We start from the raw sequence: 14,403 nt of genomic DNA on the forward strand, positions 1-14,403 counted from the left end.
AGCTGAACAGCAGACTAGACAATCTTATCAAATAGAAAAGTCTCAGACTTGTATTTAACTTCTACCAATACATAGAATTCCCTAAGGCGTAATTTTTTAAAATGTTTTAAAAAAAATGCATTCTGCTATTTATTAGTTATAGTCATTGCGGAAAAGGAGGTTGTCATCTAATATGTTATCGTAACTCGCATACGGTCTGTCACCCAGCTCACCCGGTCTCCTGTATGGTAAATCTGCCTAGTTATGAAGGTCCCATACTGCTTCATACCCGGACATATTTGTGGTTGAGAACTCTAGAGAAGCTGGATGATAACTCTTATCAGAACTGTAATGGTGGCCACCAGCTTTCCCAGAAACGGATGAGAAGACAATGTTTACAACTTGAATGAAGTGGAAAATTCCAGGATATAAACTCACCTTAGGTTTAATGATGGACTGAAGATTTCCTGCCGCTGCCACCTCCTGGACAAAAACAAAATCACTACTGGTATGGAACACAATCTCGTGAGTTAGGATGATGTGCGGGTAGCAGCTGAGGGTGAGCGATATGCAATATTCCAGGAGGAAGTTATCCGCTGGCGTCTTCTCCTTTCTCAACATTTTTACAGCCATGACCTGATCTGTTAAGACATTATTATTATTAGTAATTTCTATATCACCATCATATTCTCTGACACTTTCCAGGTCGTACAAAACAAGATCAATAAAGTTATACAGGAGCTATCACAAGATCAAAATTCAGATGCTGAATGTAAGTGACATGATGCAGTGGGGTAAACTTCTTATGAGCTTACAAACTTAAGGAAATACCCACGAAAGACCCCCATTCTTCGCCACCTGGGGGTCACGTGATCTCTATTCGGACTCCGTGAATTATATAGTGTCTGCTGTGGGGACCGAAAATCAGTATCTCAATGTAAGTCTGATAGAGCCTCCATGTAAGGCTGGGTTCACACGACCTATTTTCAGACGTAAACGAGGCGTATTATGCCTCGTTTTACGTCTGAAAATACGGCTACAATACGTCGGCAAACATCTGCCCATTCATTTGAATGGGTTTGCCGACGTACTGTGCAGACGACCTGTTATTTACGCGTCGTCGTTTGACAGCTGTCAAACGACACGCGTAAAAATACAGCCTCGTCAAAAGAAGTGCAGGACACTTCTTTGGACGTTTTTGGAGCTGTTTTCTCATAGACTCCAATGAAAACAGCTCCAAAAACGGACGTAAAAAACGCCGCGAAAACGGCGCGAAAAACGCCGCGAAAAATTTGAGTTGGTCAAAAAACGTCTGAAAAGCAGGGTCTGTTTTCCCTTGAAAACAGCTCTGGATTTTCAGACGATTTTGGTCACTACGTGTGCACATACCCTTAATCTCATAGACTTGTATTGAGAGTTTGACCTCCGATATCTACAGCACATAGAACGAAGCTGCTACTGGTAGAATGGAGAACTACACTACATTTCACTGCATAATAGAACTGGGGGTGGAAATGGCCCAATCATCTTCCATCATCACATTCATCATCGTCTCACCGGAACGCTTGTGTTTGCCCATGTAAACTTTTCCACAAGATCCTGCTCCAAGTTCTTGTAAGGGTATGTTCACACGGCCTATTTACGGACGTAAATCGGGCGTTTTTGCCCCGAATTACGCCCGAAAATAGCGCCTCAATAGCGCTGACAAACATCTGCCCATTGAAAGCAATGGGCAGACGTTTGTCTGTTCACATGAGGCGTATATTTACGCGCCGCTGTCAAAAGACGGCGCGTAAATAGACGCCCGCGTCAAAGAAGTGACCTGTCACTTCTTTGGCCGTAATTAGAGCCGTTATTCATTGACTCCAATGAATAGCAGCGCTAATTACGCCCGTAATTGACGCGGCGTTCAAGCGCCTGCACATGCCGGTACGGCTGAAATTACGGGGATGTTTTCAGGCTGAAACATCCCCGTAATTTCAGCCGTAACGGACGCCCTCGTGTGAACATACCCTAAGAGTTCACTTCCATCTCCCTCAGGTTCTCAGAGGTCTGTGAGACCAGGTTCAGAAGGTGTTTTGCCATGTTCTCGGTCATATCTTTGATGTGGGTGGCCATTCTGAGTGATACAAAGAGATATAACATATACTTTACTAAAACAGAAGAAAACTATTGTAAATACCAAGAAGTCATGGCTCATGTCCGGGGTCCCAGGCTGCATGTCCCCCACTGTGCCAGTCTTCAGGGGATGTAGCCCTTTCCCGACTGTTATCTTTAGGGGGGATTCAAACTAACGTGTATTCGGTCCGTGCGGGCCGCGTGGTTTTCACGCGCCACGCAAAGACCAATACAAGTCTTTGGGGCAGTACAGACAGTCCGTGCTTTTTGCGCAGCATTTGTCAGCTGCGCAAAAAACGCGACAGGTTCAATATCTCCGCGTATTTCGCGCATCACGCACCCATTGAAGTCAATGGGTGCGTGAAAACCACGCAGGTCGCACGGAAGCAATTCCGTGCGAACAGACTGAAACAGCGCACCAGCTGTCAAAAGGATGAATGTAAACAGAAAAGCACCACGTGCTTTTCTGTTTCCAAACATCCAAATGGAGTGTCTTTGAGATGAGCGAACCCGGACAATCGAACCGAACTTCACCGGGTTCGGCCGAACTCGTTTTGGCCGAACCCAGCAAAAAAAATTCCGGTACGCGACGTCAGGAGATAGTCAATGTCCAGGGTGCTGAAAGAGTTAAACTGTTTCAGCACCATGGACAGTGACTACCGATCCCAATAAACATGAACCAGTAAAAAAAAAAGAAGTTCTGACTTACCGATAACTCCCGGCTTCTTCCTCCAGTCTGACCTCCCGGGATGACAATTCAGTCCAAGTGACAGCTCCAGCCAATCACAGGCCAAGCACAGGCTGCAGCGGTCACATGGACTGCCGCGTCATCCAGGGAGGTTGGGCCAGATGTCGAGAGGCGCGTCACCAAGGACGCGTCACCAAGGCAACGGCCGGGAGAGAAGTTCTCGGTAAGTACGAACTTTTTCTTTTTTTTTTAACAGGTTGCTGAATATTGTGTTCGGCATTCACTGTCGAGGGTGCTGAAAGAGTTACTGCCGATCAGTTAGCTCTTTCAGCACCTTGGACAGTGACGGGCGTCGACTAGCCTCATCTCTATGATGGCGGCTGCGCGAAAATCACGCAGCCGCGCATCATACACGGATGACACACGCAGCTGTCAAATGGTTTTTGCGCGCGCAAAATGCAGCGTTGTTTGCGTGCGCAAAAACGCAACGTTCGTCTGAATCTGCCCTTACAATGTATGGCAGAATCTGGCTGCAGAATTGTATAATATGCTGGAGCTCTACAGTCATATCATCTACTATAGCCGGCGCTGTGTACCGACCACATAATCACCTTACAATGAAGACTCAAGATGTCCACTGCTCCATGTAGAGACGATAATCAATGATGAACTCCTCCTGGACACCAACAAGTCTACAACGTGCTGTTCTTCACTGGCCGATACTGACAGCAAATAATCCCCAAGGTGGAGTAGATATCACTGACAGGAGAAGACGGGGGAGGTTTATATTTGGGAAGAGGGTGGAGTTTTGTAATTTAAAGGGAATGTGTTGCCAGAAAAACATGTTTGTTTTTTTTTAATTAAGCATTTAGTGTGTAGGTGATTAAACATTGTTCAAATTTTTTTTATTTTTTTCACGAGTCAGGAAATATTATAAATTAGATTCTAATTTATAATATTTCCCATTGCTGGTCACTAGATGGAGCTATTCCCAAAATTGCAGCATTGCATGTGGTAAAGCAACCACATTGCTTTACGCTGCAAAATTGGGTAAAAAGCCCTCACTCTAGTGAGCTCTCAGCATCCCCCCCTCCTTTATCCTGGCTAGTGCCGGGATAAACGAGGGGTTTGAACGGTCTAACCTCCTACACTGTGTGTCGCCATTTTTTGAGCTAACACACAGTGTAGAAGGTTAACATACAATAGTAAACGTACACAAACACGAACATACATTGAAATCTCTTACCTGCTCCTGCCGCCGCGGCTCCCTCCGGCCCGTCCGCTCCGTCTGCTGCCGCTGGTCCAAGTGCACAAGTCCGGAAGCCGCGACCGGAAGTAGTAATCTTACTGTCCGGCCGCGACTTCCGGTCCACAGGAAAATGGCGCCGGACGGCGCCAATTTCAAATTGGACTGTGTGGGCGCGGCGCATGCGCAGTTCCCACGCAGACGGCGTACACAGAAGTGGATGGGACGGGAGCCGTTCGCAGTCCCTATGGGACTGTGGCTGCCGTATTCCATGTCTGTATGTGTCGTTAATCGACACATACAGAAATGGAACAAAAAATGGCAGCCCCCATAGGGAAGAAAAAGTGTAAAAATAAGAAAAAGTAAAACACAAACACACAAATAAATATAAACGTTTTTAATAAAGCACTAACATCTTTAACATATTAAAAATAAATTTGTGATGACACTGTTCCTTTAAGGGACATTGTCATTAGCCAACACTTGGTGTCGCCATTTACATATCAATTGACAGTCAATGTCACTGTAGGGCGTGTGTCGGGTAATTTCATATGAATGAGGCGTGCGGGTGCGGCTTGTGTGTGTAGACAAGTCGCTCATGTATTGTACACTATGATACTCTCTGTGATTAACTCAACACTGGAAAATATCACTGGATCCTACAACTAAGGGTTTGAGTATAGAACATGTCTCTATGTTGTTTTACTGCTATCTGATGAGAGTTGTTGTTCTTATCAGAGAAAGCAGTGCCCCCATCTTACCTCATCTGTATATGATGGTCTGGGGCCTGACTTCAGTAGATTTACTTCCAGTCTTATGTAAAACTCCATCGGAGTCGGTATGTATGGAGATATAAGGAAGCATTGCTACTAAGGCAGAATTCATACATAAGGCAGCACGGCAGCGCACAAAGGATGTGTCCCCCATACTCTGCCATGTACATGAGCTCTAAATCATAGAACAAGTTCCCTATTTATTCAGAATTGTATTAAGAAGCAAAACATAAATGGTGAATCCATCATACAGGAAGCACGGCAGCTTATAGAAAGACTCTTCACCTTGATGATCGGTCATAATAGATTATATTGTAGAAAGCAGGAGATAAGCAGCGCTAAGCAGCGATAATGCTTTGATTCCTCTATCCAACTAGTCATTGACCTAATAAAGTTTTTATCGCTTACATTTATTTTTTTTAAGTAAGTTACATATTTTTATTATATTTGTTAAGTTATTTTGCTGTATTTATTTTTTTTTATTCCAAAGTGGAAAGTATGAAAAATTAAATAATAATTTGACGTTTTCCTATGTTGGCCACCAAAGGGAGCACTTCCCAAAATTACAGCAAGGTGAATCAGGCAAAAAAGTCTGACTTACAGCTGGTGTAAATGTGGGAGGGAGTCTTACCCCCTCCCTATTTTTGGATACAAGCCAGGAAAAGGTGTCTTCAAATTGCTAAGCATTGTCCAGCACCCATTTCGGGAGTGCTTTTACAATGGCAGCTGGTGAAAGGCTAAGGGTATGTGCACACACACTAATTACGTCCGTAATATACGGACGTATTTCGGCCGCAAGTCCCGGACCGAACACAGTGCAGGGAGCCGGGCTCCTATCATCATAGTTATATACGATGCTAGGAGTCCCTGCCTCTCTGCAGGACAACTGTCCCGTACTGTAATCATGTTTTCAGTACGGGACAGTAGTTCCACGGAGAGGCAGGGACTCCTAGCATCGTACATAAGTATGATGCTAGGAGCCCGGCTCCCTGCACTGTGTTCGGTCCGGGACTTGCGGCCGAAATACGTCCGTCAATTACGGACGTAATTAGTGTGTGTGCACATACCCTAAGAATGATGAAAGTCAACAGGGAGACCCTGTGGTGAATGACTTTTCAGTTGACAGGTTCACACGTCGTGTATTTGACACGTTTTTTGGCGCATTTTACGCATAAAAAACGCTTCATTACGCTTTTCATTTCCATAAATGGGAAAGTGCACTGTTAGTACATAAAATGCGCTTATTTTACACAAGCGTTTTTAAAAAACGCATTGTGTACATAAAGAAATGTCAAGTCAATTCTTCTGCACATAAAACACGCCAAATGTTCCCATAGTCAATGGGAGTACTAATTATGCTCCAAAAAAATTGCAAAAAGCGCACACAAAATGCGTAAAAAAGGACGCAAAAAAAGTCAACCGCTTGATTAAGCTTCCCATTTACATCAATGGGAAAGCAAGCCATTAGTGTTTTACACAGGCGGTTTTAAAAAATGTGTTGCGTAAAAAAGAAGGGGGAGTCCTAACTACGTGTCCATAAACTTGCAAAAAGCGCACACAAAAACAGCAGAAAAACTTAAGTGTGTATGGCCCCATAGAAATGAATGGGTCAGTGTGCTATATGTTATAAAAAACAGATCGCACACTGAAGCATTTCACTGAAGTGTGCTTGAGGCCAAACTTTATTTGAATGCAGGTTCTGCTGGGCCTATTGGACTACGTCGTAGATTCGGTGGACTACTGCGATGATCTACCTTTTAGGGGAAAAAATGGTTAACGAGGGTTGTGTGGGGGAGTTTTTATTTCAATAACAATATTTTATTATGTCTGTTTTTTTTTAATACTTTATTAGTGCCTTAGTAATGGCAGTTCTCTGTTTGACGATGTCCATTACTGAGGCGCCATGCACACGAACGTAAAAACGCCCGTAATTACGGGCTGTAATTACGGCACATTTTTACAGGCCCATGGACTTCTATTGGCGACGGGTACCTCCCCGTATGCTTACGGGAAGGTACCCGTGCCGTTGAAAAATATAGAACATGTCCTATTTCAGGCCGTAATTACGACACAGGCAGGCCATTAGAAGTCTATGGGGCTCCCGTAATTACGGGTGACTACGCGTGTGCACCAGTAATTACGGGAGCGTTGTTAGGCAACATCAGGGGATAGTCACTGTCCAGGGTACTGAAAGAGTTAAACGATCGGCAGTAACTCTTTCAGCACCCTGGACAGAAACTACCGATCACAATATAGATCAACCTGTAAAAAAAAAAAGATGTTCATACTTACACAGAACTCCCTGCTTCTTCCTCCAGTCCGGCCTCCTGGGATGACGTTTCAGCCCATGTGACCGCTGCAGCCAATCACAGGCTGCAGTGGTCTCATGGACTGCCGCGTCATCCAGGGAGGTCGGGCTCGATGTCGAAAGAGGGACGCGTCACTAAGACAACGGCCGGGTGAGTATGAATTTCTTTTACTTTTACTGCGCAAAGGGCTGTCCCTTCTCTCTATCCTGCACTGATAGAGAGAAGGGCTGCCGATTAGTGCAGTGCAATTTTGCAGCGAAAACGTGCCCGTAAATACGGGTGGAATACTGGTGACAACGGACCCGTATTTACGGGCACGGGTCTGTAAATACTGGTGTAATACGGGTCAAATACGTGTGACCAAGGACCCGTATTTACGCCAGTATTTCCGGGAGGAAAAAAATATGTTCGTGTGCATGAGGCCTGAGGCAGGGGTTAGTGTTAGCCAGTAAAAAGGCTGCAACTAACCCCCCATTATTACCCCAGTACCCACTGCCACCAGGGGTATCGGGAAGACCCGGGTACGATCCAGCACCCGACCATCTGTAGTGATGGCTGGGCACTGGGGCGGCCGCAGGCTGGTATTATGAGGTTGGAAAAGCCAAAAACCGTGGCCCTTCTCACCCTTGCAATGCTAGGCTGCTGTAGCAAGGTTATATCTGGCTAGTTAGGAAAATTGTTATCATAACCAGCCAGAATACGTTGTGTTCCCGAGTTTTTCCGATCCCCTGTATGTTGGATTCTCCAAGTATTCTTCAGTGAAGTATGTGATATAATTTCTAATAGTGCTGTTTCCCCATTATCATATCTTTGTCAAAAAGAAGGATGGATCCCTTCGACCCTGCATTGACTACCGGGGTCTCAATCAGATCACGGTGAAGAACAGGTACCCCTTGCCGTTGATCTCTGAGCTCTTTGATCGTATACGGGGGGCAAAACATTTTTCCAAGCTTGACCTGCGGGGGGCCTACAATCTAATCCGGATCCGTCAGGGAGACGAGTGGAAGACTGCCTTTAACACACGTGATGGACACTACGAATATTTGGTCATGCCCTTCGGCCTGTGTAACGCTCCCGCAGTATTTCAAGAATTTGTGAATGACATATTTCGTGACCTCCTCTATGTCTGTGTTGTGGTGTATCTTGATGATATCTTGATTTTTTCCCCAGATCTTGTGACTCATCAGGGCCATGTCCGCCAGGTGTTGCTTAGATTAAGAGAGTATCATCTCTACGCCAAGTTGGAGAAGTGTGTGTTCCAAGAGAAGTCTCTACCCTTCCTGGGCTACATTATCTCTGATCAGGGTCTCAAGATGGACCATGAGAAGGTCAAGGCTGTCCTGGAGTGGCCACGTCCCCAAGGCTTAAGGGCCATACAATGCTTCCTGGGATTCACCAACTTCTACAGACTGTTCATCCCCAACTTCTCTTCTCTGACAGCCTCCATCTCCACCCTCACTATGAAGGGTATAAATGCCAAAGTATGGACTCCAGTGGCGGAGATCGCATTTGAAACCTGAAAGAAAGCCTTCACGTCTGCCTCCATTCTGCACCATCCTGATGTGTCCCTGCAGTTTTCATTAGAAGTGGACGCCTCCTCTATTGGTGCCGGAGCTCTATTGTTCCAGAGGGGTTTGAAAGGCAAGACGGTGGTATGTGGTTACTACTCCAAGCTGTTTTCTTTTGCAGAGCGCAACTACTCGATTGGGGTCCGGGAGTTACTGGCCATCAAGCTGGCTCTGCAGGAGTGGAGACACCTACTGGAAGGCGCAGCTCATCCTATCCTAGTCTTAACGGACCACAAGAACTTGACCTACCTACAACTGAACCCTCGTCAAGCCAGATGGTCATTGTTTTTTGCACGGTTCCGGTTCGAACTCCACTACCGACCTGCCGACAAGAATGTGAGGGCCGATGCCTTGTCCAGGTCATTTGAAACAGAGGACACTGTGGAGTCCCCACAGAATATTATCGATCCTTCCTGCATCTACTCTGTCAACCCTCTGCAGGTTAAATTCATTCCTCCAGGGAAAACTTTTGTACGGCTGGCAGACAGAGGAAGAATCCTTCACTGGGGTCACAGTTCCAAGCTGGCAGGACATGCGGGTGCCCGTAAGACCCGAGACCTAATTGCCCGTCAGTTCTGGTGGCCCACGCTGGCCAAAGACGTCATAGACTTTGTCTCCTCCTGTACGGTGTGTGGAGCCAACAAGGGTGCCCACTCCAGACCAGCCGGTCTGCTCCAACCACTGCCTGTGCCCGCGGTCCCCTGGCGGCATATTGCTTTGGATTTTGTTACAGATCTGCCTCTCTATGCGGGATGCAGTGTGATCTGGGTGGTGGTGTATCGTTTTTCAAAGATGGCTCATTTTGTTCCCCTGACTGGCCTGCCTTCTGCCGCTCAACTGGCTGATCTCTTCATGCAACACATCTTCCGTCTGCATGGATTACCTCTGCATATTGTCTCAGATCGAGGGGTCCAGTTCACTTCTAAGTTCTGGAGAGCACTCTGCGGCCCACTCGGGGTAAAGTTGGACTTCTCCTCAGCTTACCACCCTCAGTCCAATGGGCAAGTTGAGAGGATTAATCAAATTATGGAGAACTACCTGCAGCATTTTGTTTCCAGAAGACCTGATGACTGGGTGCAGCTGCTCCCGTGGGTGGAGTTCTCTTATAATAACCATACCAGGGAGTCCACCACCTCCAGTCCGTTCTTCATAGTCTACGGCCAACATCCTCGAATACCTCTGCCCGGCTCTACTATGTCTCAGGTGCCTGCAGCCGATTCTACCTTCAGGAACTTTCTGCAAATATGGCAGCAGACACGATCTGCTATTCTGCTGGCGGTGGACCGCATGAAGAGAAAGGCAGACACTAGAAGACGAGAACCTCCCCAGTTTCTTCCATGTACTAAGGTCTGGCTTTCTTCCAGGAATATCCGGCTGAGGGAGCCATCTTGCAAGTTTGCCCCCAGGTTCCTTGGACCCTTCGAGATTCTACTGCAGATCAATCCTGTGTCGTACAAGCTTTGACTGCCTCCTACCCTCAAGATCCCTAACTCCTTCCACGTCTCCAGGACTCCTAGTTCCGCAGTGGCTCCTGGCGGTTCATCCGGAACTTTCGAAGTGAGGGAGATCCTGGCCACCAAGAAAGTAGGAGGCAGGACATTTTACTTGGTGGATTGGAGGGGATTTGGTCCAGAAGAGAGGTCTTGGGAGCCAGAGGAGAACATCGATGCCCCTGTCCTTGTGAAGAAATGTCTTTCCCGCTCTGGTCCCAAGAAGAGGGGGCGTAAGAGGAGGGATACTGTTACGTCCATGGCCGGGGGTCGCCGTTCTAACTCACCCCCTGACGATCCCGGCCATGGACATCTCTCTGCTCGGCGTCCTCCTCCTCCTGGCAGATGCCGGCACTCTCTCCGGGTCCTCGTGCTGTTTCCCGCAGGGCGCGCGCGCGGCCTTAAAGGGCCAGTACGTGTCCAGCTGTCAAAAATCAATTATCAGCCCAAATGGCTGCTGGACTATAAAAAGGGGCTCTGCCCACTGGTTCCTTGCCTGAGCGTTATTGTATACCCTAGTCTGTCTTGCTAAAGGTCTCCCAGTGTTTTCCAGTTCCCAGTGTTACCCGTTCCTGCTGCCTGTACCCTGCATCCCGTACTATCGTTATCTGCTGTGAAAGCCAAGTCGTGTCCTCCCGCTGCATCCGCGGCATCACCTGCTGTGAAAGCCAAGTCGTGTTCCCGCCACTGTCCACATTGCCTCAGGTACCCGTTCTGAACTGTAGACATTGTTTTGTACCTTGTTTGCCAGCTGCTACCCCGCTACGCGGTACGGCCCAGTGGGTCCACACCCCACGCCGTGACAGTGGTCACCTGTATAAAAGACTCCTGTCCACAGACTCAATTAATCAGTCTGACTCTAACCTCTACAACATGGGCAAGACCAAAGAGCTTTCTAAGGATGTCAGGGACAAGAACATAGACCTGCACAAGGCTGGAATGGGCTACAAAACCATAAGTAAGACGCTGGGTGAGAAAGAGACAACTGTTGGTGCAATAGTAAGAAAATGGAAGACATACAAAATGACTATCAATCGACATCGATCTGGGGCTCCATGCAAAATCTCACCTCGTGGGGTATCCTTGATCCTGAGGAAGGTGAGAGCTCAGCCAAAAACTACACGGGGGGAACTTGTTAATGATCTCAAGGCAGCTGGGACCACAGTCACCAAGAAAACCATTGGTAACACATTACGCCGTAATGGATTAAAATCCTGCAGTGCCCGCAAGGTCCCCCTGCTCAAGAAGGCACATGTACAGGCCCGTCTGAAGTTTGCAAATGAACATCTGGATGATTCTGAGAGTGATTGGGAGAAGGTGCTGTGGTCAGATGAGACTAAAATTGAGCTCTTTGGCATTAACTCAACTCGCCGTGTTTGGAGGAAGAGAAATGCTGCCTATGACCCAAAGAACACCGTCCCCACTGTCAAGCATGGAGGTGGAAACATTATGTTTTGGGGGTGTTTCTCTGCTAAGGGCACAGGACTACTTCACCGCATCAATGGGAGAATGGATGGAGCCATGTACCGTCAAATCCTGAGTGACAACCTCCTTCCCTCCACCAGGACATTAAAAATGGCTCGTGGCTGGGTCTTCCAGCACGACAATGACCCGAAACATACAGCCAAGGCAACAAAGGAGTGGCTCAAAAAGAAGCACATTAAGGTCATGGAGTGGCCTAGCCAGTCTCCAGACCTTAATCCCATTGAAAACTTATGGAGGGAGCTGAAGATCTGAGTTGCCAAGCGACAGCCTCGAAATCTTAATGATTTACAGATGATCTGCAAAGAGGAGTGGGCCAAAATTCCATCTAACATGTGTGCAAACCTCATCATCAACTACAAAAAACGTCTGACTGCTGTGCTTGCCAATAAGGGTTTTGCCACCAAGTATTAAGTTTTGTTTCCCAAAGGGATCAAATACTTATTTCTCTGTGCACAATGCAAATAAATATATATAATTTTGCCAATGTGATTTTCAGTTTTTTTTTTTTTTATATATAATCTATCTCTCACTGGTAAAATTAACCTAGCCTAAAAATTCTAGACTGCTCGTGTCTTTGACAGTGGGCAAACTTACAAAATCAGTAAGGGATCAAATACTTATTTCCTTTTTTTGGGGGGGGGATATATGTCTCGGGGCTTGTGTCCCTAGCAACGCCCCCGATTCCTGGAGACGCGTTCACCTGTACCATTGTTTCAAACACACAACAATTTTTTCAATGTGGTAATGTGCATACAGCCAAAGGGGTTGTGAAGCAGTGGTTTCGGTTTGGGTGGACAAGCGGTAGCACAGTGGGGGTTGTGAAGCGGCGACAAGTGGGTGTATTAAATAGCCTGCATAGGGTTTTTGTGGCATGTTTGTAGTGGGGGCATGGAGAGCAGCAGTGAAATGTTTGGGGTTGGTAGCGAATGTGTTGCCATTTTTGGTGTGTGGGCGTTGCCGTGTTTGGTGTGGGGGGGTTGAGTAGCGTTGCTGTGTTTGGTGTGGGGGGTTTGAAGAGTAGCGGCAGCATATGTCGTGTGGGTGGTTGTAAATAGAAAGGAGTGTTTTGTGTGAGGGGTTGGAGAGAAGCGGTGGCATGTTTGTTATGTGACACTCACTTTCTCCCCACCATGGGGAAACGTTTTTCCCTCTGGTAGATGAAATTACAGTTTACACTTATCAGAGTTCCATTATGGGCAAATTAATTGACCTGAATAGCTCTCCTACGCCGGTTACTTGAGAAGGTCTGGATTACTCTTGGTCATTAGTCTATGTCCAAAAGTAGTTAGTTGTAACTTAGACCACATGATGTAAACCAGCCTATGACGGCTTACAGGGCACAGCAAGAAAAAACCCAGAAAAAATATCACTGACATCACAGGAACAAATACACAAGAATTCTCAAACTGATCTGTAGATTATCTTTGTATTAGTCATTTTTTTTTTTTTTTGTGTTCTTTTATTTCTTAGGAGGACGAGAAGGACAGCACCAGTCAAGAGTGAAGAGCTTGAGGAGTGCGGCTGTGGAGAGCAGATCCATACATTGACGGCGGCAGCAACAGCGGGACCAGCACTGCATCTGCTCCATGAGCGGCTGAGCAAAACATTGGCGTACCGTGCCTTTACGAGCACGAGTTCCCATAATTTTAATAGTGTAAGTTTGGCCGGACCCTCTAATGGGGTTAGGGGAAAGTAGCGTTGGGCTGTTTTTTGTGTGTGGGGTGGTTAGTAGTGGCTGCGTGTTTGGTGTGGGGTAGTTGCCAGACAAACGGCTGCATGTTTGGGGTGGGGGATTCGAGAGAAGCGGCGGCATGTTTGGTGGGGGGTGTTGTCATTAGCAGTGGCCATTTTTGTGTGGGGTGATTGGCAGAGAAGCGGCGGCATGTTTGTATACAAATACACATGAATTCACGAAATGATCTGTAGATAATTGGTTTATTTATAATTTATTTTAGTTTTTTTTGGTTTTATTTTTTAGGAGGACAAGAACGACAGCGGAAGTCAAGAGTGAAGACCCTGAGGAGTGCAGCTGTGGAAAGCAGATCCAGACGACAGCGGCTTCTGAAACACATAGAGTGAAACATACATTGGTAACACATAATAAACAACAACTTTCAGACTTGCTTCAGAATGGCGGGAAGGTGGTTACTGCTGCTCCATTCACACAACCGCCATGCTATTACGTGTGCAACACCTCCTTATGTTCGGCAACATTCCTCCCATTCACTGTATTCATGTGGTACAGGTTTCTCGTGGTCTTTGGGCTATGGACAAAAATGCACCTCTGGCTGCAAGTAACCCCGACCATGTCATGTAAAGCAGCCAATTGTTGTTTATGTGGTCCGGTTTACTTCACGCTAATGACCTATATGCACAGTAGGCCAATGACCGTGACTAACATGGCCCGCGTGTTATGAGTAGGTTTACCCTATGTCGGATCATTTTGTACTTGACATGAAGGAGATTTCCATGCTGGGCGACTTTTGGTCCCTGTTGTAATGCCGGGGTAGGGAGACAGACAGGTGAGCCCTAATCTACCCGCCACTCAGTCCCTGCCTACTTGCAACGGCCCATCCTAGGCGACGGTCCCTACGCTCACTATGTGCACGACAGACAAACAGACAAGGGTACACAGAAGCTAGGGGAACGGGGCAGTTGCCCACGGCAACACCGTGAGCAACAAGAGTAGTGAACCAGGAGTGTACGGGGTACCAAACGCAGAGCAGGAGAGTAGGCAGTAAGCCAGG

This window comes from Rhinoderma darwinii, chromosome 1, assembly GCF_050947455.1.
Source record: "Rhinoderma darwinii isolate aRhiDar2 chromosome 1, aRhiDar2.hap1, whole genome shotgun sequence".
NCBI classification, from domain to species: Eukaryota; Metazoa; Chordata; class Amphibia; order Anura; family Rhinodermatidae; genus Rhinoderma; species Rhinoderma darwinii.